Source organism: Denticeps clupeoides, chromosome 4, assembly GCF_900700375.1.
Source record: "Denticeps clupeoides chromosome 4, fDenClu1.1, whole genome shotgun sequence".
Lineage (NCBI taxonomy): Eukaryota > Metazoa > Chordata > Actinopteri > Clupeiformes > Denticipitidae > Denticeps > Denticeps clupeoides.
The window spans coordinates 21181498-21204214 of record NC_041710.1 but is presented as its reverse complement, the minus strand read 5'-3'; the positions used below and the strand labels follow the sequence as shown (position 1 = coordinate 21204214).

Sequence of the window (22717 nt, the reverse complement as noted above, 5' to 3'; positions counted from 1 at the left end):
AGTCCTTTCGTCACTGATTTTTGTGCTGCTAAATGTCAGGAGACTTTTTTTTTCTGCCCTCATACACAATCTTATGGACACGAATATGCGGTTGTACTTCTAAAAGTATCGGTCACTCTCTATGCTTTGTAGGTCAGAGATGCACACAGTGATTGTCTACGTGTGTGTGAGTGTGAGAAATAGGAGACGGACAGTGTGTGTCAGTTCCTTTAATGAAGCAATAGCTCAAACTCCATTCAAGGGACCTTGGGAGTAGGAAACTGCGTGTGTATGTGTGTGTGCACAGTCAGGATTAAGGGTAACAGCAGTCAGACCCTCTTGTAGGATGTTGGGATGCCATCAGACATGCCCCCAGTGTTTCTCTTCCTCACACACACACCGATCAGACACTGCGGCCCCCCAGAGCTCCAGTAAGGCGCCGGATGATGAACTGGATGGAGCGGCTGTGTTGGCGTAATCGATAGGTGTAAAATGAAATATAAAGTTAGCGGGGCTGAGACGGCCGATGCTTCCCTGTCCTGGGAAATTAGCTGTAGACTCCGGGCTGTTTCTGACCAAACAACCCAAAAAGACGACTTCCTCCTGTGTTTGATAAGGCCTCCGAAGAAACAGAAGAGTCCTGGTTTAGCAGGGAAAACTACAGGATGGGAGACATAAAAATGAAATCAATTTCAGGGCGTGTAGAGCAGCTGCTATATCCTCTCCCTGTCATGGTGTGTTTGGCGTACACTGACGCAGTCTATCATGTTTAATTGAACTGTTTGGTGGTCAGAATAATGTCCCGTCCTACGCGCAAAAAAAAAAAGTAAGTAGGACGGGAATGATGAAACTAGAAGTGGGAATTTTAGATGGAGAGGAAGCACGAGTGGCAGGGAAACAGGCGTATGGAGGTTATCAGGATGACTGACAGCGTGGGGCATTGTAAAGCCTATCCCTCAACCGACTGGACACAGCGCTCCATCAATTACTGCCTAGTCACCCGGACCAGGACAGGACCACCGATGACGCTATACATTACATCTGGACCCCTGGGTTGTGTTTCTCCCCCTGGTCCCGGGAGGTTTTGTTCAGGTTTGGTTCACAGACCGTGGAGAAAAGTCAGGAGGTAGAGGGGAGAAACCTAAGCTTGGCTCCGGCAATACAAGCAAGACCCATCCAGACCTCAGGGTTCTGACAGAGAGAGATGGGTAGAGATTACACCCATACACACCAAAATATTGTGTACCCAGACAAAAGGACATCCTAGTCTTCTGTGGCACTCTAAATACAAAAATATATTTGGGTACACACATAAAAAAGAATATTTAATAGCGTTTGAGGAAAAAAGTAATTTAGGAACATGATAGCTTACAAAAGGAACAAAAACACGTCAAACTGCTGCAGGTAAAATGAGGTACATGAAGATTGCACAATGGAGCGGTTTGTGTGTATGCTGTGGCTGACACAATGTTCAGGAATCTGCGGCAAATGGCTCTGAGCCCGAGACCGACAACGAATGAGTGGCTGGGATTACCTGCAATGGAGTGCCAATCAAGCACAATCACAACCAACGACTTCACCTTTCCGGCTAAGTAAAATTATTCCTCCGCCACAGAAAGCATCTTCTCAGTGTGTGGTGTATGTGTGTGTGTGTGAGAGAGAGAGAAAGAGACAGCATCTGGTTTACATCTTTCTCTCAGTAAGTCTGCTTTCTGTCTATGGTTGAAAACACATTCAGCTACTGACACCATCTAAGCTGCCACTTGTTGGAGAAGGCCGCAGCACAAGACTACCACGCAGAACCGCAGCATGGTTCCAGAGATAAAAACCTGGGTCCCAGGACAGAACCTGGCCAGACGAGCCTGACCCTGAGACCATCCGGTGCCCTACTGCGAAGACGATAGAATGACCGATAGCATTACATTACAAACAGAGAGCGAAGGGAGGGGGAGGGGCAAAGCATGTCCACTATCATTACACTGGAACATTGCACTCTAGGGTATCATTAAAAGATTCAATTGTGTTAGAGGCGTTTAGCATGGCTGTAATGCAGGGCCCAGTGAGATGTAATGACTAATCCGTCAGTCGCCATGCGCCCAGAGAGAGGGAGAGAGTAAAAGACGGAGTGAACAGCAGAGACCAATTACGCCATTGTATCACATTACATACAGCCCGACACAGCCCAAGCATACGAGGGCATTATGACTTAAATTGAGTTGTGTGATGATGTCACCGCGGGCTCTGAACCAGGGGGAAAGTTGTGCCCATGTAATGCTGGTTCTGCAGAAAGGGGGGAAAAAAGACTAAGAAGAAAGACAAAGCAGTGTGTACAGAGCAAATAAGAAAACACAGGAAGCAGTCGTGCAGTTATGATGCTCAAATGTCTCAAGTGCCTTGGTGCCAGGCCAGGGCTGGCGCTTAGTTAAACACAAGTTATTGCAAAATATTGATTTCAATTTGAAGGTGTTTAATAATGCAGCACTCAAATCCAGCCATTTATTTAAGGGAGAGGTGCCCTGGCTGGCATCTAGGCCAACCCAGAGGCTGTGGAGAACAGACCCTTCAGAATGTGAATGACCCCAGCCAGACTTTTTTTTTATTAGCTCAGATCAGCAGTGTGAAAATGTGAGGAAAATACGGAGGGGCAAGTCAACAGTTCAAAATTAAGAAAAAATTTTAAGAGGAGTGATATAATCTTGAGATGACATATGAATCAAGAGAGAATATAAAAATATTCACATTGTCACATTCAAAAGGGCTATAAACATACATTATGTTTCTGTTCAGAAAACACCTGAAATGTGTTTTATGACCTGCATATAATTGTCAATGTATTTCCTGCAAATTGAACCGAACTGGTATTGGGGAGAGTGGGGACAGACGATCCTTTTACCTCGGTCCGGCTCGCCAGCGTCTGCTCTGCAGCCAGCTCGTCTCGTCCTTCGGAGCGATCCGGTTGGGGTTTTTGGACCTGGACGTGGTTCTGGTTTATTATAAAGGACACAGACTCCTTGCACCACTCTCACACGCTTCTCCTTTCTTTTGCTTCTCCTACCCACGATTCCGTGTTTTAGCCCCAGTCCGTCACATGGGTCACACATTATTTTGGACCATTACAATATCATTATCCATTTTAAACACACCAACATTTTACCCAACCAAACCTCACAGATTCATTGATTATTGCAATTGCAGCCCTATTATGTGGTGGGTGGGATTGTTGATGGACGTGTCTTCACTGATGTGATGGATGTGTCCTCTATTAGAGGACGGCTTTGAAGCCTCTGTTCTGACAGTGACAAAAGCAGTGCCAGAGTATCAGACAGGTATCATGTAGTTGGAGCCAGAAAGAGCCAATAAATAATCAATACACATTGCATTGTGTTTCCATCAGTAAGGGGAGTAACTTCAAATCTAAGCTTAAATCAGGGCTTCATAGTTCATAATGCTCAGTTTTGAATGGCAGTACAATAACTGTGAATGTGAAATATACATTTTACATCATTGGACTAAATATGCTATCATTAGAAAAGGACACTTTTAACTGGTGTATAAGGAATATAATTTTATATTGTATTGCAATTGCCACATCAGATTAAGTCCCATCCATAGCAGTTTCTGCTGCATGAGTCACAGCCATCCTGCTTTAAACAGAGCATGAAGTAGCATGGACCATGCACTTGTTTTTCTTTTAGAAACACACCAGACTTACAGATATTGGGCATCAGAGATCATGCAAGAGGGCTGATAACAATCAAGGGCTGAGCGGTGTGAGTCCCCTGCATCATTTGCCTCTGAATGAACGCGTCCTCCGCTCAGACAGCGAGCCGGTCCGAGGCGAGCGTGCTGCCAATGTGCCCTGGAATCTATCTGATAAGTTTACCGCGGGGGTTCTGTACTCCGGCAGTCAGGAGCACTCCACTGGAAGCGTTCTGGAGATTGAATAACGCCAGGGCGGAACGGACGGCGGACAGGGTGCAAACAAGTTTTTTTTCCACTCATTACAGATACGCCACCTGATAGCAGCATCATGGGGACAAATCGAGCAGGAGCGGGAAGGAGTGTCTGAAGAAGAAGAAAAAAGGGGCCGACAAAAATAAAAAACAGAACAACACAAGTCAATTTTGCTGCCTTCAAGACAGTAATGGAGCACGTCCGCGGGGGGCTGGATAAAGAATGAGGAGGGCTGGTGAGGCTGGGTTGAAGCAATAAACATGAGCAAACCCTCATACAGAGAGTTCATTTGACACAAAGGGCAGCTCTTTCCTCTGCAAGAGCAATGTGAGACGCCAACGACATCACAGACGGTAACGGAAAGTCTGGGTGAGCACCAGCCAACCCAAGCACAACCCATGGAAAGAGAAAATAAAAAATATGTAAATAAATCAATAAAACAAAAGCCATAATTGTAAAAAAAAAATGACAGAGCCATTAAGGGTTAATCAATTTGGAGGGAGGGGGGATATACGCTGTAAGACTGAGATACAGAAAAAAGAAAACAATGCGCAGAAAGAACAAAAAAGTGTGTGGAAACTGCTTATTAAGGATAATGGGTCATGCACAATGACTTTTGCTATGAAAACCATCCAAGTGGTTTAACGGAGACTGACTGATAGAAACTGAGTGATATTGCCAACCATTAGGGGCCGATCCAAATGGAATAAGGCAATCACTTTGACAGATTTGGTGTTTCGTCTTTTTTTGTTGTTATTCTTCGCTTTTTGTTTTCCTAATGGTATCAGCATCGTCAAACTTCTCCATCTTCCATGTCAAACAGCTAACAGGATGCAACTAAAGTCAGTGCTGAGAGAGCACTTCTCAAGAAAAGAGGAAGGCAGAACAGAAGAAAAACACACTGAGGCAAAACCACGTCCCAACCCTGCAAAAACGGCCAGGCAAGTTTCCCAGACGTATATTCAAATTAAAGGATGATTGGAGGGGGGCAAAATGGGCTTCTGTGAAAACATTTTCTTATTGGTCGTTAACCTATCAGAGGTTTGCACAGTGCGTGGCAGCCTGCTCCTGCCTCAGCCTAATGAAATGGTATTATGGTAATGGGGAGTGGGAGACAGGGCCTTTCTGAGGGGCCACAGGGAGCTTGTTAGCCAGCCGAAGAGCTGGAGACAATCCCAGGCACCTGGCCTTCCAAGGACCACCAAGAGACTGCATGAACCCCGCCTCCACCCTCTCCACCAGGAATACAGGAAAGGAGGAGGGGGTGAGGGAGTCCACTTTACTCTGCAAACTAAAACAGGGTCTAGAGCCGAGCCACTTAGCAACAATGTGGGTTCGTGGAGGGACAAATGGATGTGAAGAATGGGAAAGGGGGGGGGGGGGGGGGGGGGGGGGGGGGGGGACAAGACAGGCGGGAGAAACGTACCTTCATTTCACCAGGATGCTGGTGAAACAGTGACAGACCTGACCTCTCCCATATTTCATCAACTGAGCCAAAGTAGACACCCTCTCCACTCCTCCCGAGATGGGACTACAGAGAACGTCCTGGAGCAAACAGGTGGCCCAGTGGCCACTCCACGTACCCCAACACGATGTCTGCGCTCTGAAAGAGCTGGAGAGTTGAAACAACAGTCGAGTGGATGTTGCCGAGTGCTTTCATTCAGACTCCAAGAGCAGAGCAGGAGAGCGCTTTATCGGGCAGGAGAAAGCCGGAGCGAGCAGGAGAATGCCCCACATTAAATGTGTATACCGGCTCAGTGCGTCTCATTACAATGGTCCCTCTCCAAACCTCTCTCAGGACCAGCGACAAGCACGGAATCTACAGCGAGTCCTGAGAACGCGGTAGTCACGTCTGGCCTGGTTTAGAAAGGAAAATAAGGAGGGGAGTACAAACAAGAAATGGAGCCTGGAAAGGAAATGAAAGGCTGGCGATGCACAACTCAGTGATCAGGAAAGAACATGACAAGTGAAACTATGAACCCCAAATTACCTGGATGCCCGAAATGCACTTTTTAAAACAACATAGTTGCCAAAATGCCTCCCCTGTGTCAGTAAGCACTTTTTGTGCAGTGCTATTCAATGTCTAATGTCATGTCTACAGTGACAAATGTGACAAGCCTTTCGACTTGATTTTTTTGTCCAATCGTGATTCCTACTTTTCTGTTTACATGTTTTCTGTTTTAGTTTCGTGATAAACTCCTTTGAATGTTTTTTGTACAAGGTGCCAGATATACATGGCACTGGATCTGGATGAGACGGACTTTGGCAACATGCTGATATTCTTGTTCAACCTTCTCATTCCAAACGTACAAGTCCTGATAATATACTAATTATTATTAACTGAATATTGGTGTCCATGTAAACCGGCCGGTCTCAGTTTAGTCAGTTGGTAAACTTTGAAAGAATGACGCAGTATTTTGCCGCTTTGGTCCATGTACTCATAATATAAATCGCATCATTTTGCGTTTATGTAACCGCACTATCTGACGTGATTGCGTGGTGCTACACAACCTGGAAGTGTGTAGTGTGCAGGATTACTGACAGATTGAAGGCTTGTTTTAGTTGATTCAGAAAAAAAAATGTAGTAACATACTCTTCCCTCTTCACTAAGCTCCTAGTTCAGTAATATTTAAGATGTCATGCTCAAAGGTCCGCCCCTTCCCTGTTTCTGACTGGCTTCATGGCTGACAATGCAAGCTGCGCTCTGAGCCTCACCTCTCAGAAAATGTTAGGTCACTATATTTATTTTTTTATTTTGCAGCGACGTTGGTACATCGGAGATCTGGCGTGGAGCCTGAATGCTATCAGCCCTGGACTTGTCACCAGTAATCTCTCTCTCTCTCACACACACACACACACACACACACACACACACAAACATGCACACACACTCCGCAATCTGAAGACAGTTATGAAAGGCACAGTAGTCCAGAATAGGCTTACTGAAATACTGAAGTTTCAAACTCGATACCGATACTAAGGATCGTACACAATATTTAATACTATTTTCGATACTACAGGGAAAGAAAAACAAAGGATTTTTTTTAATGAATAAAGAATATTTTTTGAATATTTTATAAAAGTCAGAACACCATATAAAAAGAATTAATAAATGAAACAAATGCATTTTAATGTTTTTGAGGCAAGCTAAAATCATGTCTCAATGATTGAAAAATACATGAATCTTGAGCAATTAGAACTGTAATTGGGCCTGAAAAGTTACCCTGATCCTGCCCGAGCAGAACAAAACCCACCCCAACAATTACATCTTTTTAAAAGCCTGGCTGTCTTTACCACGCAAGCCCAACCTGACCTGACCAGAGCTAAGCCCGACTAGAATGATTAAAATTGAGTCCAAACCTGACCAGAACCAAAATACTTCCACACAGAGATCTTACCTTTTACATTTTTTAGCAAGCTTGGTGTGTCTCTCATGTAAACATCGGGTCCTCCAGGTAGCCAGGGAGAAGCTGCCTGCTGCAATATCTGTTGAAAATTGCTGTAGTCTGCGGGCCAATTCTGAGAAGTATCGATACCAGTACTAATTGGTATCAAAGTCAATACTAACTCTACACAACCCTAGTCCAGAACAGTGCTTACTAATGTATCCTGTAACAGCCATTATAAAAAAATTATTCTCACATGCAAACATGCATATTCATGCACACACACACACACACACACACACACACACTCAACCTCCATACTATCAGTGTCACAGGATGTCATCTATCAAATAAAATCTCATGATTAGCATGATAAATCCGATTATAAAAAATATCAGTGTCATTACTCAATTTTAATTCCCTCACATTCGTCATATCTCAAAACTCAATTCTCATGCCCTGGAGTGACATGTTTCTCCTTCTTTTTTTTTCTCTTCATCCATCCATCACCTTCTCCACACTTCCGTCATCTTTGTTTTTTTTTTTTTCTTCTCCCATTTCCCCCCTCTCATTAAAATATTTCGTTTAGAGGTTCTAAATATAGCAAGGGTAATTCATCTGCTGTTTTTGGGCAGGACGGGTGAGGGAGGGGTGCAGTGGTAGGGGACTGTGGGGTGCATCGTTTGTCACGTCAGCGCACACTACAGACCCCTCATTAGGCTGGCAACACATCACTGCCAACAGGGCAAGGGCATCCGGACACCAAGGGGACACACACACACACGCACGAACACACACACATGCACGCGAGGCCTTGTATTATATCTTTAGGGACCAGGTGTACTGTGTAACTACCTAAAAGCACATTGGATATTAATGTCTACAATTGTACAAAATGCTAATTTACTACACCTCATCTCAACACCCAACCATAAGCTTCATCTTTTGGTTTACTAAAAAAATTCAGAATCTATTTTTGCAATACAAACTTGACCTCAATGTAGGTGTTTGGAGTCCTTTGTTATCTTGCAAATAAGAAAAGCAATACACGTGGTGCTGTAGTCATCTTACACACACACACACACACACACACACACACACACACACTGTAGTCAGTATAACCCTTGCCTGACAGTGTTTTCTAATTTCTTTTTTTGGAAACACTTTCAGCTCCCAATCCATCAGCCTCTGCCAGTCTATCTGTCAGAACTAAACATATTTCTTCTTTCCTTCTTCCTTTTTAGATCATGTGTTTTCTTCCTCATTGTGCTCTTATTCAAAACCCTTAACTGTTTCAAACCTCCAAACAAATATATGATATCACACCAGCCTGAGTAGATGTAAAACACTGTTTTTAATTGCTGTTATTACCATAAGGCCCCCCCTTATCATCTGTTTCCCCAACAATTGGAAACAAATGCTTGTGGTAAGAGGAGCTCTATCTTTGGAAAGATTTTGTCCAACCCTTCTCTAGACAAATGGTTTGCATCAACTAAGAACAGCCCACTTAACATCTCAATAGGTTCAATAAGAGTGAAATTGCGTCCGTGGTTCAGGTCATTGTCCTGCTTCATAACCTAAAGGGTTAAGCTTCAGATCAAGGCCAGAAGGCTGGATATTCTCCTTCGGAACTGAAGTGTCCTAAAACTATGACATTAATGTGAGCATGATATTTCTGTTAGATATCTTCCAAATATTTGCCTCTCAGTCCATAGGATAGTCCCTTGAAAGTGTTGGGAAATATTCAAGAAGCATTTAGCTGTTTTCTGCTGAGCAAAACCACAGGGACACCTAGTTTCTCTCTCATGGTGGACGTTTTTCAGATGTCAGTCCGGCATTCCTGACGAGTTCTCTATGCATTAATTCTGCCTTGCCAGCCCCCCTTCCCAACAGGATATATTTTAATAACGACACCATTCCGAAAGACACATATTCAGCTACATCTTGCTAGAATGGTAATGTGTAGGTATAGCACACATTATATAGCAATGGACCTCAGATAAGGATGCTCTAATTTAATTTATCCCCTTATCAATTAGATTTGGTTCACTGGTTGACAGTGGGGGCAATTACATCTATACATTTGTCTGGAGATGAGGAACCATTAAGTGTTATCCCTCCATCCATTTTCCATACCTGTTTAACAAGTTTTAGGGGATTGGAGTCTATCCCGACAATCCATGGTAGCCGACCATAACAACGCCTGGACAAGGGCATCAGTGGCAATCAAATACTTTCTCATGGCCTTATATGTTTCTTAGTGTAGCTCATATCTCCTGAAATGCATCAATAACCTGTATAATTAATACACATTAGCTATTTTACATCTAATTAGAGCAAATGCAGTTTGCTTTGAACCTTCTTTTAAAGGGTTTTTGCTTTTACGGTTGCCGCTGCACGAACAATTACTTTAGAGGCTGGAACAAAATAAACACAGTAATTATTTTCTCCATAACAGATCTAATTTCCTAAATGGGTGTATTAATTTATTTACGGTGTAACTCATATGTGCTCCTGTTTTTGTCTCAGCTCAACTGTATACTTCGCTCGGGGAATGTAATTAGCCTCACTGCTGTATCTAATACAAAAAAAATTCTTCAAAGAGGCCGAGTCCCCCATTATCAAAACCCAGAAGAGATGGAGTAGGGAGAAGACATCAGACCTTTCCCAAGAAAAAGAAAGAAACTTCACAGATTGTATATCAGCTTTGGATCTGTGTCCAGTGAAAGTAATCAACGGAAGTCTAAGAATGTTCTCTCTCTCTCTCGCTTTTTTTTCTTCAATGAATCACCTTTTTGCAACACATCTTGAATCCTTTGTGTTTTCCCCATGGAGCCCGGAGCCTTGAGAGCGTGGTCCATTAAGGCTGTTTGTTCCAGCACCAGCCCTGAATTCCAGAATATCAATGTGCCACTGAGAGCAGATTAGGACCCTCTCTCCCCTCCCTCACCCCTTCCCCTTTCTCTCTCTGCCTGGCACCTTAAATTAGTTTGATTTTCCTCCAGATGGTGAGATTAAATTGCATAAATGCTGTCAGCGCATATCTATTCTCCGTTGCGCCCCGATCATCTCTCGCTTTCACCAACTAGCGCTCGGCTGGTGCTCCCCACTCCCTTCACGTCTTCCTCTCACGTTTCTCTTTCTAACCCTACATGCGCTCCTTTTTCTTGTTTCCGTAGTGTTGCGTGCAGCTGTGTGGTAGCGTGGAGGAGTGGTGGGCACAGCGCCGCACATCCTTGCTCGTCCTGCTGCAAACGGCGTGCATTTGCAGGAGGAACCCGGAGGCCTGGAATAACTTCAGCGGCAATTATTATAATAACAAGTGTTTAAGCAAGCAACACTGTGCAATCACAGCGCTTAATTACCTGGCTTAAGCCACAAAAGATTGGAGATTGTGGATTGTCGATCATTAGTTTCTTATCTTTATAAGGTCAAACGTGCCCAAGTGTAGGTGCTGAGGCTGTGCCAGGTTCCGGGAGCCAGAAATACGACGCCAGAAATACGAAAAAAAAAAACCTCCAAAATACAAAATGGCAGGAATGGAGGCTGCATTCTAAGTCAGATCTTCCAAAGTTGCACAACTCGGAGACGTAAACAGTGATTGCTGTGTTCAAAGCTTGATGTCACATCCTCACAGTTGGGCTCTCCTCCCTTTCAAGTGGATGTGAGGTTTCTTGTGAGGCTTGGTGGGAAACGTTTGCTCACTAACAAAGACTTTGGGATCCTACGAAGTACACAAGGCTCTGCACGAGCCAAGGAGGGCGCATGGAGTCTGGAAATTCAGTGCTGCTCCGGCCCAGGCAACAGAAGTTCTCCATCTGTCATGACAAACAGAAGTCACAGCACTTGGAGTCCTGCTGAATTGGGTAAAAACCACCCAGCGGCGTGGTGTGATTCCTCCCCCTACCCCCGCCACCAAATAACACAACGTTATCATTCAGGATTCTGAACTGAAATAAACAACAAATGTTGCGGAAATTGCAGGAAAATTCTGACACTTTCTCCATCCCCCTCGATCCCCTCCACCACAGTTTGTGGGATACCATCTGGCCACCTTGTGCGATGCACCCATAATAGTTGTTGGATGAGGCGCGAGCGCAGGTTTCTCTCCGCTTTTCACTGTCTTGCGGTAAATCTTTCGGGCTGAGATGAGGGTCCACAGCCCGGGGAAGGGTACGGTCCACAAGCCTGATCCGCTCTTTTATCAGTTTCATGTGGGGGATGAGGAGGCAGTGGTGTGAAAGAAAATGGGGTAAAAGGTGCTTGTGCAGTTTCTATTTTATAAAAAAATTCCTGATTTTTTTTTAGCAAATTCTGCACAATTTCAACTAATAAATTTCAAATAAGCCTACATGGAAAAGTGAGAAAGTGAGAAAGTCAAGTGATTAATTTTCCTGAATTAAAATGTAACATAAGAAACATATATGTATTTATTGATGAGATTGAGATTCCATGCAATCTCTATACTTTCATCTCTGTAGTTTTACAGGGGACCTGTAATCGGAAGGTTGCTGGTTTGAATCCAGAACCGCCAAGGTGCCACTGAGGTGCCACTGAGCACCTGCTCACCAAGGGTGATGGTTAAAAGCAGAGGACACATTTCGTCATGTCACTGTGTGCTGTGCTGTGTTTTACAATGACGATCACTTCACGTTCTCATTCACTCTGACAATCTTCTCCGCCCTTCGCAGAAGACGTGACTGGCTGAGAGGTTTCTGTAAATATTCTTCTGTGAAGAAAAAGAGAGAAACTGAAACCCAATTAAGGCAACCGAGGGCTAAGGAGCTCATCTTGGGCTCCGTAGGAGGGAGGAAGCCCTTGGCCCCTGCTAATTACCCATAGCCAGGCTTGTACACCAAAGAAGCGGGCTAAAGGTCAAGTCTTTGCCTAAATAGCAGCCTGTTTTTTCGTTTCTGTTCATACTTGAGAATGGGGGAAAGGGGTATGTTTGCCCCGTGTAGTGTATAAATTGGGATGTTTCATTTTGCCATTTACTGGAGGTGCTCTGATTGAATTAGAGTGAAAGTGGGGAATTACTCCTTGCCAGTACTGGATAAATATCCCTCAATTAAATAGGGACTGGTAGGAGGCAATTGAGGGCTCGATGACGACATCGCTGGAATAGCACGCCACTGTTCTGCCCCACTTCATCGCACTTTTGCCGGATCTGTTTCAATGAAAGAAAGAAAGTGAAGTGATTGTCACATGTGATACACAGCAGCACAGCACACGGTGCACACAGTGAAATTTGTCCTTTGCATTTAACCCATCACCCTGAGTGAGCAGTGGGCAGCCATGACAGGCGCCCGGGGAGCAACGTGTGGGGACGGTGCTTTGCTCAGTGGTTCCTTGGCGGATCGGGATTCGAACCGGCAACCTTCTGATTATGGGGCTGCTTCCTTAACCGCTAGGCCACCACTGGCCCAAAGAAGTCCGTCCCTGGGTGGGCTCGTCTAGTGTAGGGTACAAATGAGGAGCATATAATATATTTTAATTCTTTATTGTACAACAGCCGTGGCAATTTATTGCAATCTGATTGAAATGATGGCTTTAGAATGCTCTGCAAAAAATATGTACGTTTATTACTCAGAGCGCTTTATTACCACTTCTCCGAGCTCCTTTATGAGAATTCATCAAAATGCAAAAACCTTAGTCAAGCTGTGGCAAAGCTGAAACAATCACAGCCAGCATTCAGGTAACCGAGGCAAAATATGGCACCAGCTAGTGCTGCGGGGGCGACATTAGCACCGGGTGAGGCTAATGTCTAATGGGTTAGCGTTAGGTAAGACCGCCGCAGACTTCAGGTGGTAAAGCGCTCCTGCAGCGTGGCTCTCGCCGGGACCGCCGCTCATCAGTCATGCTCTGCTCGCTCCACACCTAACGCAATTAAGACTATTTGCTCTCCCACAACAGATGCTTATGAGGCCAGCGAAGAGGCGGATCTGCCTAATGCCTGGGTCGTCCAGAGAGGACCCTGGTGATGGAACCAAAAATTGAATTTGGATAATGGAGTACATCCATTTGCCAAGGTTGGCAGGGACGGCTACAAACCGGGACGTTAAGGGGTACAAAAGAGACGGCATTTCGAATGACCTCTTCTAAGTGCAAGTTGGAAAGTGTGAACAAATCACACAAGAATGGGCATGAGACTCGCTGGACCATGAGTCAGTTTGAGCAAGACCTTAAAAAAAGAGAAAAACTGACGCCACCTGCATAAATAAGGCACAAACTAACAGGAAGCAGAAGGTAAATAATTAAAAACGGGAGAGCATTATCAGCGTCATGATAAATTAATGTGGAGCAGTGAAGCAGTCCACGCAGCCTACTGCAAACATGCAAACAGACCCGACTGCCAAAGAAAGTCCACGGGAGATCGCAGAGTGGTTCTAAAGGGCCGTGCACACCAGTCGAAATGACAGATACTCGCGTTAATTACGAAAAGCGGCCAGACTGAGATTATTCTGTTCAAAATGTCAACGCACACACCAGGGAAAAAGCAAGATGAAACTAAAGCCTAAAACAAATGCAAAAAAAAAAAAACGTTGATGTCGACACTATTTTAAAACACCGTTGGATCGAGCTGCGGCACAAGAGACAACAACATACATCATGGACTTTGAGTTTTAAAACTAGCGAACGCTGTGAGAGTGCTGCACAAAATCTACAGAGAGGGCCAAGTGACATATGGGCTGGAGGAAATGTTCCAGTAATGTGAAGGGCAAGCTTTCATCAATAAAAATATTACGCTCATAATTGCCCAGAGCCTCGTACAAACAGAGGCCAAGTCCACATTTTTTTGTAATAATTCTACCTCCTGGCTTGCTCCCTTTTCTAATTGGATTCTTTTTTTTAAAAAGGAGACAAGATGGGTGAAATTAAGTAGTTGGACCAAGGGTCCATGGAGCAGCCCACCCAAACACCGATTATAAAAGTGATTTCCCACCCAGATATGAACTACCACACAAAAATGCTTTTCCGAAATAGCCATACAACATCTACATCACACTACTTATGAAAAACAAGAGAATGTGCAAGAGAAAAATGCCTGTACAGCCCAGCCCTCCTATGGGTATAAGTTTATTTGCCTTTGCCCATGTCTCTGTAATCACTGATAGACGTACACGAAGTCACGCATGCTTGTGACGCCTGGGAGCGACCAGGAGGTTAAGCCACATTGATTTTGCATGTAATTCGCTGAGACAAGCGTAATGATTTTGCAACCTTGAGGTATGAAAGAGTGTCTAAAAAAAAGCCGGGAAAGTTCAGACACCTGGACGGTATAGAGATACTGTAGCCACGTCAACACAAAGCGCGACCGTGGAGAAGGACAGTTCCGAGATGGAGAGGAGATTGAAAGAAATGGGGGGAAGATGATGAAATGGTGTTGAAAGCGCTTTTACAATAACGTACAAGCACAAATGCGCCAAATCTCAGTCAAACAACCAACGTCGGGAAGGGAAAATTCTTGTGACCTGTGGGCTTTGCATACACAGACGCATAAACCAGTTGCCACAAACAACAACAGGGTTCATAATAACAGGCCGACCGCAGACCCAGCGGTTTGGCAGCATGTGAATGTTTTCTTTGACACGCCCTCTTTCTCAAATAAACCCCGGGCTAACCTCAACTGTTCCTGTCTAATTAAAAAAAGGGATGTTTGACAGTGAAAACACCAGCCAAGGAAACCAACGTGATTTGGTTTCTGCTACAGACTGCGCACATACCGAACATGTCCGAAAGACAGCGTTCAATCACACAATACAAGTACGACACAAACACTTCGTTTTCCCGACGGCCGAGTAATGGATGACAGCCGCGGGCCTATAGCGACACGGCCTCTGACCCCTTAATTACATTGCAAGGCACTCTGAGTGATGCAAATCTAGCCTCCACTGTCCTTCACCGCGCTCCTTAAGAGTGGTGCGGCCCGGCTGCCATTAACACAAATGCAGGGCCACCGCCGCAGCACGCAGCCAGATCAAATTATCTCTCACCATTGTGGGTCTCTGGGTGGGGGGGGCAAGAGAACACAGATGAGAAGGTCAGGAACGTTCCCCTCACATCCGGCAAGGAGATGACATGATGACACGCACACACGCATACACACGCATACACACATGATGACAGAAGCGTGGCAATGCCAGAAGTGCCATCCAACTGGTGACACCCCATCAGCTGAGCAAGCAGCGGGAGGGAGGGAGAGAATCTGGCCTTTTTATACAGATTAATTAACTGTGTGCCTTGAGTGCACCATTTGTGTCCTGAGGTGCGAGGGGGTGAAGTGTGTGACATTCAATCTGGTCTCTCTTTCAGTCTTTCAAGCACACCGATGTGCGTTCACCATAAAATACACACGCGTACACCACCCATCACTATATAGCACATCGCCGATGCCGAACGTCATCATTGTTCATGATCACTACTGGCATGCAGAACCCAGCAGGAACTCCAAGATAACCTGTGGTCTAATTGTGAATGAATGAAAAATAATAATTTTGACAAAAGGTCCAGTAGAAATTTAGAGAAAAAATGATTTGGTGTGCAAATAAAATGACCAGCTCCTCTCCCTGACACTACCCATCTGTGCCTCATTCCCACAACTAAACATCACTAAACATTCATTGCAAATCTGTTCACAGCTCTAAAATACACTTTAAAATATACAGCCTCCTTAATCATGTTATTGGACAATAATGGAAGTTAAACTAGGGCCACAACAAGGAATTCTGTGAAACAGCGACTGTGAAACGGAAGCTTAACATCCAGCAGAGGGTGAGAATAGCAGAACGCGCCAACAACCACAGATGCGGTCCTGATTCTGTGTCATTTTCAGTTCAGAAACAGACCCAAATGTCCAGTGCTAGCCCAGTAACATTTACATTTAATAATTTATATAACACTCTTTTCCAGAGCTGCCTCCATTCGCTAATTACAGGTTGGGTCCCCACGGTGCTCAGGGACACGGTGCTAGTGGCAGGATTTGTATGAGTCGGGATGTAGCTCGCGACTTTCTGGGTCAGCTGGTCGAAAGCCAAATTTACAACAGTTTGAAATAATTATAAAATTACGCTGCATGAAACCAGAACAATTTTCTGAGTGTATAAGCTGATTACACGAGTGTGGCCATGGCAACAGCACAAGCAGGGCCACGTTTTCAGCAGGGAGCACATTGTAAAAAATGTCAAAAGTTAGCGTGAGCAGCCTCGCTCCAGAGGAATATGAAATCTACACACTTTTTTTCCCCCCTCCACATCTGCAGAGACACATTGTCTGGAAGAGCATCCCTTCTTCCAGACAAGGTAGAGTCCAACTGTGACCGGAACGCTATATATTTACATATGCACCACGTATGTCCTGAGAAAACCGCTGTCCCTTCTACTCCAAAATCTTCGGCAAACCCCTCGCTCTCATTAGGGGATGGAAAACTTCAGGGCCGGATCGATGTTTTCATTTTTCAAGTGCTTGTATCCATTAGACAGCAGAAATTCATCCATCAAGCAAATTCCTTTCTGGTTAGGCCCGTCGCTTTAACAAGTAGCCAGCTCAATATGCAAGATGTATTACACTCCATTTCAATAAGATTCATTATTTCTTTCAAGTGTCTCTCTCTCTCTCGCTCTCTCCGTCTGTCTCTCCTTCAGAGGATTACCAGTCCCACTCGGATGAGGACAGCATTTGATCTGCACCATTATATTCTAGGTGAAACTTAATTTGTCCGACATAAATCAAAACAGGTCCTTCCCATTATCAAATCAAAAAATTACACATTAGGACGCTGAACCGGAGGAAGGGGGGGGGGGGGGGGGGGGGGGAACAGAGAATGCATCATTTGCGGTACAATGTGAGTTTTAGAGGATCTCCTGACAGAGCTTACAGGAAAAGCGGCGATGGGAAGCTGCATTCCTGCTGTAAGTGCTCATAAAGCTCAAGGAAAAGCGCACATAAATTACGGCCCCGCAAAAATTTCGTCAGGCGCATTAGAGAGGATACTCCCTAGACCCTGCAGTTTCTTCAAGACATGACAAACTGGCAAAAAAATGTCCTATCAACCAACAATAAATAATAATGCCAAAAAAAAAAAAAAACACAATTCAACCTCTAAAAGTACAATCAAAATGTACAAAATCAAACCGAGCGTAGAAGCTAATTACGGGAATATAATCAATTCCTGCCAGAAGAGAGGATTAAAGCCTGTTTATTTATTACGGATGAGGCTGCGCGCGTGCGTGTATAATCTTGTGGATCTGCAGGTCATTAAAACAATAACTGGAGACGCTCTCGAGCGGGCGTGTGCGTGCTCTGTCGCCGGTAATGAACATATCTGGCTCCCCACGCCATTCACAAAAGACTTAAAGGGTGAGCCAGGGCCAGTCCTGCTGCTTACAAAGCTCCACTTATAGGAATTTTGAACTCCCTCCAAAAAGGAGAAGACAAGACGAGAGGAGACGAGAACGAGCGAGGGAGGGAGGGAGGGTTCTCTCGGCATGAATGGCTGCATAAGCGTCGAGGGTATAAAAAAAAAAAAAGAATAATAGCCTTACCTAAACCCGGGTAACGAGTCAGCCTCACCTCTCGCTGAACTTTTGGTTGTCCCGCTCTGGGACAGAAAGGTCCGTGTTTATACCTCCCTTTTTATTTACTGCACACTTCATAAAATATGGATAGAGAACAAGAAACCCATGCTTAGGAGGAATAAAACACACGTAACACACGCGGAGGTTGAAAATACGCGCACATGCTGGCCATATGGGCGAAGCGGGACAGACCTGGGCCGGAGTTTGGCAGAAACAGAAACCGGAGGCAGGCACAACGGTTTCATTAATTGCCAGCTCTAATCCCGCTTTCCCCCGATCAAAATGAAAGACATCATCGCGCTGATGTACACACAGTGGTGTCCAATTAAAATTCTTTTTACCTCACATCAGCACAGCTAATTAAGAACAGGCGAGCCTGAAATGAAATTAAAGACACCTGCCGAAATAAATAATCTAAAACTAAAAAGAAAAAAGAAAAAAAAAGAGCCATTTACTACCTTCTGACCAAGTCACGTAAACCTTCGCAGAGGTCAGAGTCGAGTTTAGGTCCAGGTAGTGAAGAGTCTCCGCCCGTGCCCGAGTTGCACTGCGTGCCACGTCTTTAAAAGGTAGAATGGGTCACATGGTCACGTCAAACATGGACGGTCTACCCTCCCCTGAGCAAATGTCTGTCGGCTAACCAATCACCAAAAAGGAGAAGCCTGGAACATTAAGACGAAGCGACGGAAGGCACTGCGGTGATTTTGTCACAGGCGATTGATAAATAGCCGCGAAACGAATTCTTGGAAGCATTCGGAAACACATTACGTTTGTAGTTTAATTATTAGCAAAAGCCAGCAGGAAGGAAGAGCGGTCAGGCAGCGTCCAGGGCGGAGAGGAGAGGAGAGCTGGGCCATTTCCGTGTGCTCCGCAGCAGAGTGTACCGGTATGAATTCAGGTAAATACCAGATAGGTCAGAATTTTGCCAACCGTGGGTTTAAAGACACGCGAGTCCGGGGCGGTGAACCAATCGTACGACCAATCCTCACGTAACTGATGCAAGACCGATGCTTCTTCACAGCCCATTATATTGAAGCAACCTCTAACAAAAAACAAATAGTCTAAAAATATTATGATCCCTCCTCTTAAAAATTCATTGAAAAAGTCATGCTGACAAAAATACAAGCAAATGTCCTTTTTACATAATTAGCTTTATAAGCCGTTATTAACCACCGTTCTCTTCAGTATGCATTGAATTTGTTTCTTATGTCAATAAATCTGAATAAATGTATTTCAGAGTCAAATCACATTAGATTTCCGTATTAGTACCGAACACTGAAAAGGTTTTGCAAACCTGCACAATCAAGCAGGGCTGTCTTGTGTATGTTATAATGCATACCAATCCTTCAAGCAAATTTAAAAACATTTATTAAACATTTATAAATGTACATCACTCTCACGAGATGAGCTCAAGGCAAGTTTCAGGCCACATTTGTGATTGTGTTTGTTAGTCCACTGAAATGAACCCGCAATCTAATTTCTTCTCAATCATGGCCCCTGGATTTCATGTTGAAACTGAATCTCGCTTTGACGTATCAAAAACCTCAAATCGATGGGCAAGAATGACCATAACGTGGTGAAACTCGAGATTCAGACCCTGCTGCCTCCCGTTGGTCTAGGTCAGGGGAGAGAACAAGGTAGGGGTGGTGGGGCAGCAAATAAAAGCGCAGAGAAGAGTGGCAACCATTTAATATAGTGACAATTATTTACAGCGCTACCAATATCGCGGAAAACCATCGCTGCGAGGGCCCAGGGCGGCGCTGAAGGGAAGAAAGAAATAAACACGTCTTTCCCTAGACTTAGGACACCCTGGGTCGGCTAACCTGTCCCTCTAAAACATACAAGGGTTGGCGACGCCCACTACTATGGTGTATAGTGGTGTATATGGTGTAACAGTATAGGTCCTATGCGAGATGTATGGAATATGTATGTGTGCGCACTCCCGCTGGGACAAATAGAAAATGGACGCACTCAACACGAAACCGGGCAACGTACTGAATGGGGGCAAAAACACAACTTTTCTAGACGCCGCCGTTGGACGGCACCAAGGACGCGAGACGGAAATGCAGGTCACCGCCGAACTGATGGCGGAGTCCATTCGGAAAACCTCAACCCCGCCCCACTTGACCGCAGTCAGTCTTCCGATAGGCCGGGAGGGAGGGGCCTGGAAAAAACAAAGACGACAGCCCGCGCGCAACGTCTAGCAGGTGCGACACGTGAAGATGCGTAACAGATCCCTACGAGTACGAGTAACACACACACATACTCAAACGTCGAGAGCTAAAGCTGTAAAGATGATTTAAATGTAATTGAGTTTACTTCTGTATAACATTACGCAAGCATGACAAATCGGGATTGAAGTTCGCAGGATGCGAGTTTCATTTCATGCTTGTCTGAAAAACACAGATTTGCGCCGCAAACGGCGAATCTCATGATTCATTGACTGAAGTGGTGTACAGTGAGAGCGTAATTCGGAACTGACGTAAGAAAGTTTCAGCCACACTTGGGCACAGAAATGGCACAACTCTCACTCGCGCTCTCGCTGCCATCTCAACACAGGCCGGCCAGTCGGTTGGAAGCCTCCAGCTTATCTCCTGATTCACACTCAACAGATCTCCCACCATCTTCAGTCGCAGCATTAAAGACTCGGGAAAAGCCATACGCTCCTTCCTCACACGCCGCGTCCATTCCAACTTTACCATACTGCGGCCCTGGAGAGAAGTCAGACTCCGCCGGGGTGTGTGCGTGCATGTGTGTTTACCGCAGAGACCGGGCTGATGCAACGCGCACGGTACAATATATCTAGATGTCGCCCCGGCGGCGACCTTTCGAGTTTGGAAAGAGAGCGTGGATTTTTTCAGAAATGTTTGGCAAAAAAAAAAAAAAAAAACGGTAATTTCGTGCTCTTTGGCAAAAAAAAACAAACTACAAGCCGATTTACGGAAAAAAGTCGACCAATTAATACGTTGTTGAAATGCAGCAGCCATCCAGGTGGAGTTCGGGGGCGGCAAGGCAGGGACATTGATGGCGTGAAGGTGGCAGGAAGGTAAGATGGAGGATGAAGGGATGAGAGACTGCTGCATCGCCGCCACCGGCTGCGTTGGGCGGAGGAAGCCACCGGTGGGCGTGCGCGAAGCAGCCGGCTTTCTTTAAAACGCTCCTGCTCCTATCGCAGCGATCCCGGCGGCGCGGGGGTCGATACGCGGGCCGGGTAGACGAGTATCCCAGCAGCATCATAAACATGGCTGCCCTTTAACCTTGCCGAGGTCGCCGGCGCTGGGCGTGTGCACTCAAGTCACTGAGCTTCAACTGGTGTGTGTCATGGGGCGAAAAAAGGAGAGAGAGCGAGCGAGAGAGAGAGAGAGAGAGAGAGAGAGAGAGAGAGAGAGAGATTCAGCTTGTTTCAGCACGGCTGAGCTGCCATGAGCCCGACCCAGCGTGGGGTTAGCGGCGACGAACTCGACACAACTCACACTTTTAACAAGCAGCGCGAGGACGGGAGTCCTATCAACAAGAACACTAAAAATAAAATAAAGACACACACACACACACACAGTACACTACACAACGTTACAGCTCGAGTAGTAAAATCCCCATGCTGATGGTGAGAAGTGTAAATTAAAAAAAATTCAGCAAATTGGCTTGATTAAATATAATACTATCGGCGCTGGACCAATTTGTTAGCAAATAATCTGAGGGGCTCGGCAGCCTGCAGAGAGCAGCGGGCCTTCAGAGCATCTGGACGAGACTGGGTGTTATCTGTCAGTCAAACAGACACACAGTGGCTGCCATCAGACAGACAGCTACCCCCCGCCCGCTTACATCTGTGCCCAAAAAGCGCACGACCTGATCTGGAACACGCTGGTCACCCAAAGCAAGGCCTGTCGTAGGGGTCGTTACCAAAAAAAAAATTAATCGTTCCACGCGCCTGTCGCCAAACTAACGACACTTCAGGACTCTAAAGTGTTCCTATCAATCACAGGTCAGCTAATGTGAAAAAGGAAAATCTGAATTTATCCCTCATTTTTTTGGGGGGGGGGACGGTCGGTGGTTACAGATTGAGCCTCTCACAGCAAGTCAAGAAATGGATTACTTAGGACCGCGCCTTCTCACAGGCCCCCGCCCACACCTCTGAGCCCGCAACACCCACCGACGCCCATTCATATTCAGACGTGGAAACATACATCTGTATGAATTAGATATGCGGCTTCAGAAAAAAATTATGACGTCTGTCCAGAAAACACTGTCACGTGTCGCATGTTTAATGCGAAAAAAAAAACACAAAAAAACACATGAATGAAATGACATTTGGAACAAGGATTCTATCTTGTGATTGTGTGTCTTTTATAGGCGACCCGACCCTGGCCGTCTGGATGGCCTTCAGGAAAAAAAGCTGCAGCTTTCAGGGTGTTTAACGGCAGCACAAATTTCGGCGCGCGCCGCTGGCCCGGCCTATTATGCAGTCCAAAAGAAAGATGTCTCCAGAAGAGCGAACGCTAAATACCCCATTTAAAAGCCTCAAAGCACTTCGACGCAACGCTTTACAACGGCAGAAAATGACGCTGCTCAGTGAGACGGCTCTGATTGCAATGAATTGCACAAAGCAGATAAATAATCCAAAGAAATGTAATAATGGCAATAAAGCAGATCTGTTTTCCCGCTCTAATAGCACAATTTCTTTTTACTCTCCTCTATTTGTGTTGTTCTGGTGTACAGAGAACCTGCTTCGCCGCGCAAGCGTCCATACCATGATGATCGAACAAAAGGCTTATTTAGGATGATCCAGGAATCTTTCAGCAAACTCTATCTCTTGTCTCAGCTTTC

At 45.3% G+C, this 22717-nt stretch overlaps 1 protein-coding gene across 16 annotated transcripts in view; it reads right to left on the bottom strand.

The window, feature by feature from the left end:
* Positions 1-22717, bottom strand: part of tenm3 (teneurin transmembrane protein 3) — a 255412-nt gene that overhangs the window by 194130 nt on the left and 38565 nt on the right. The gene's annotated exons all lie outside the window — the stretch shown is intronic.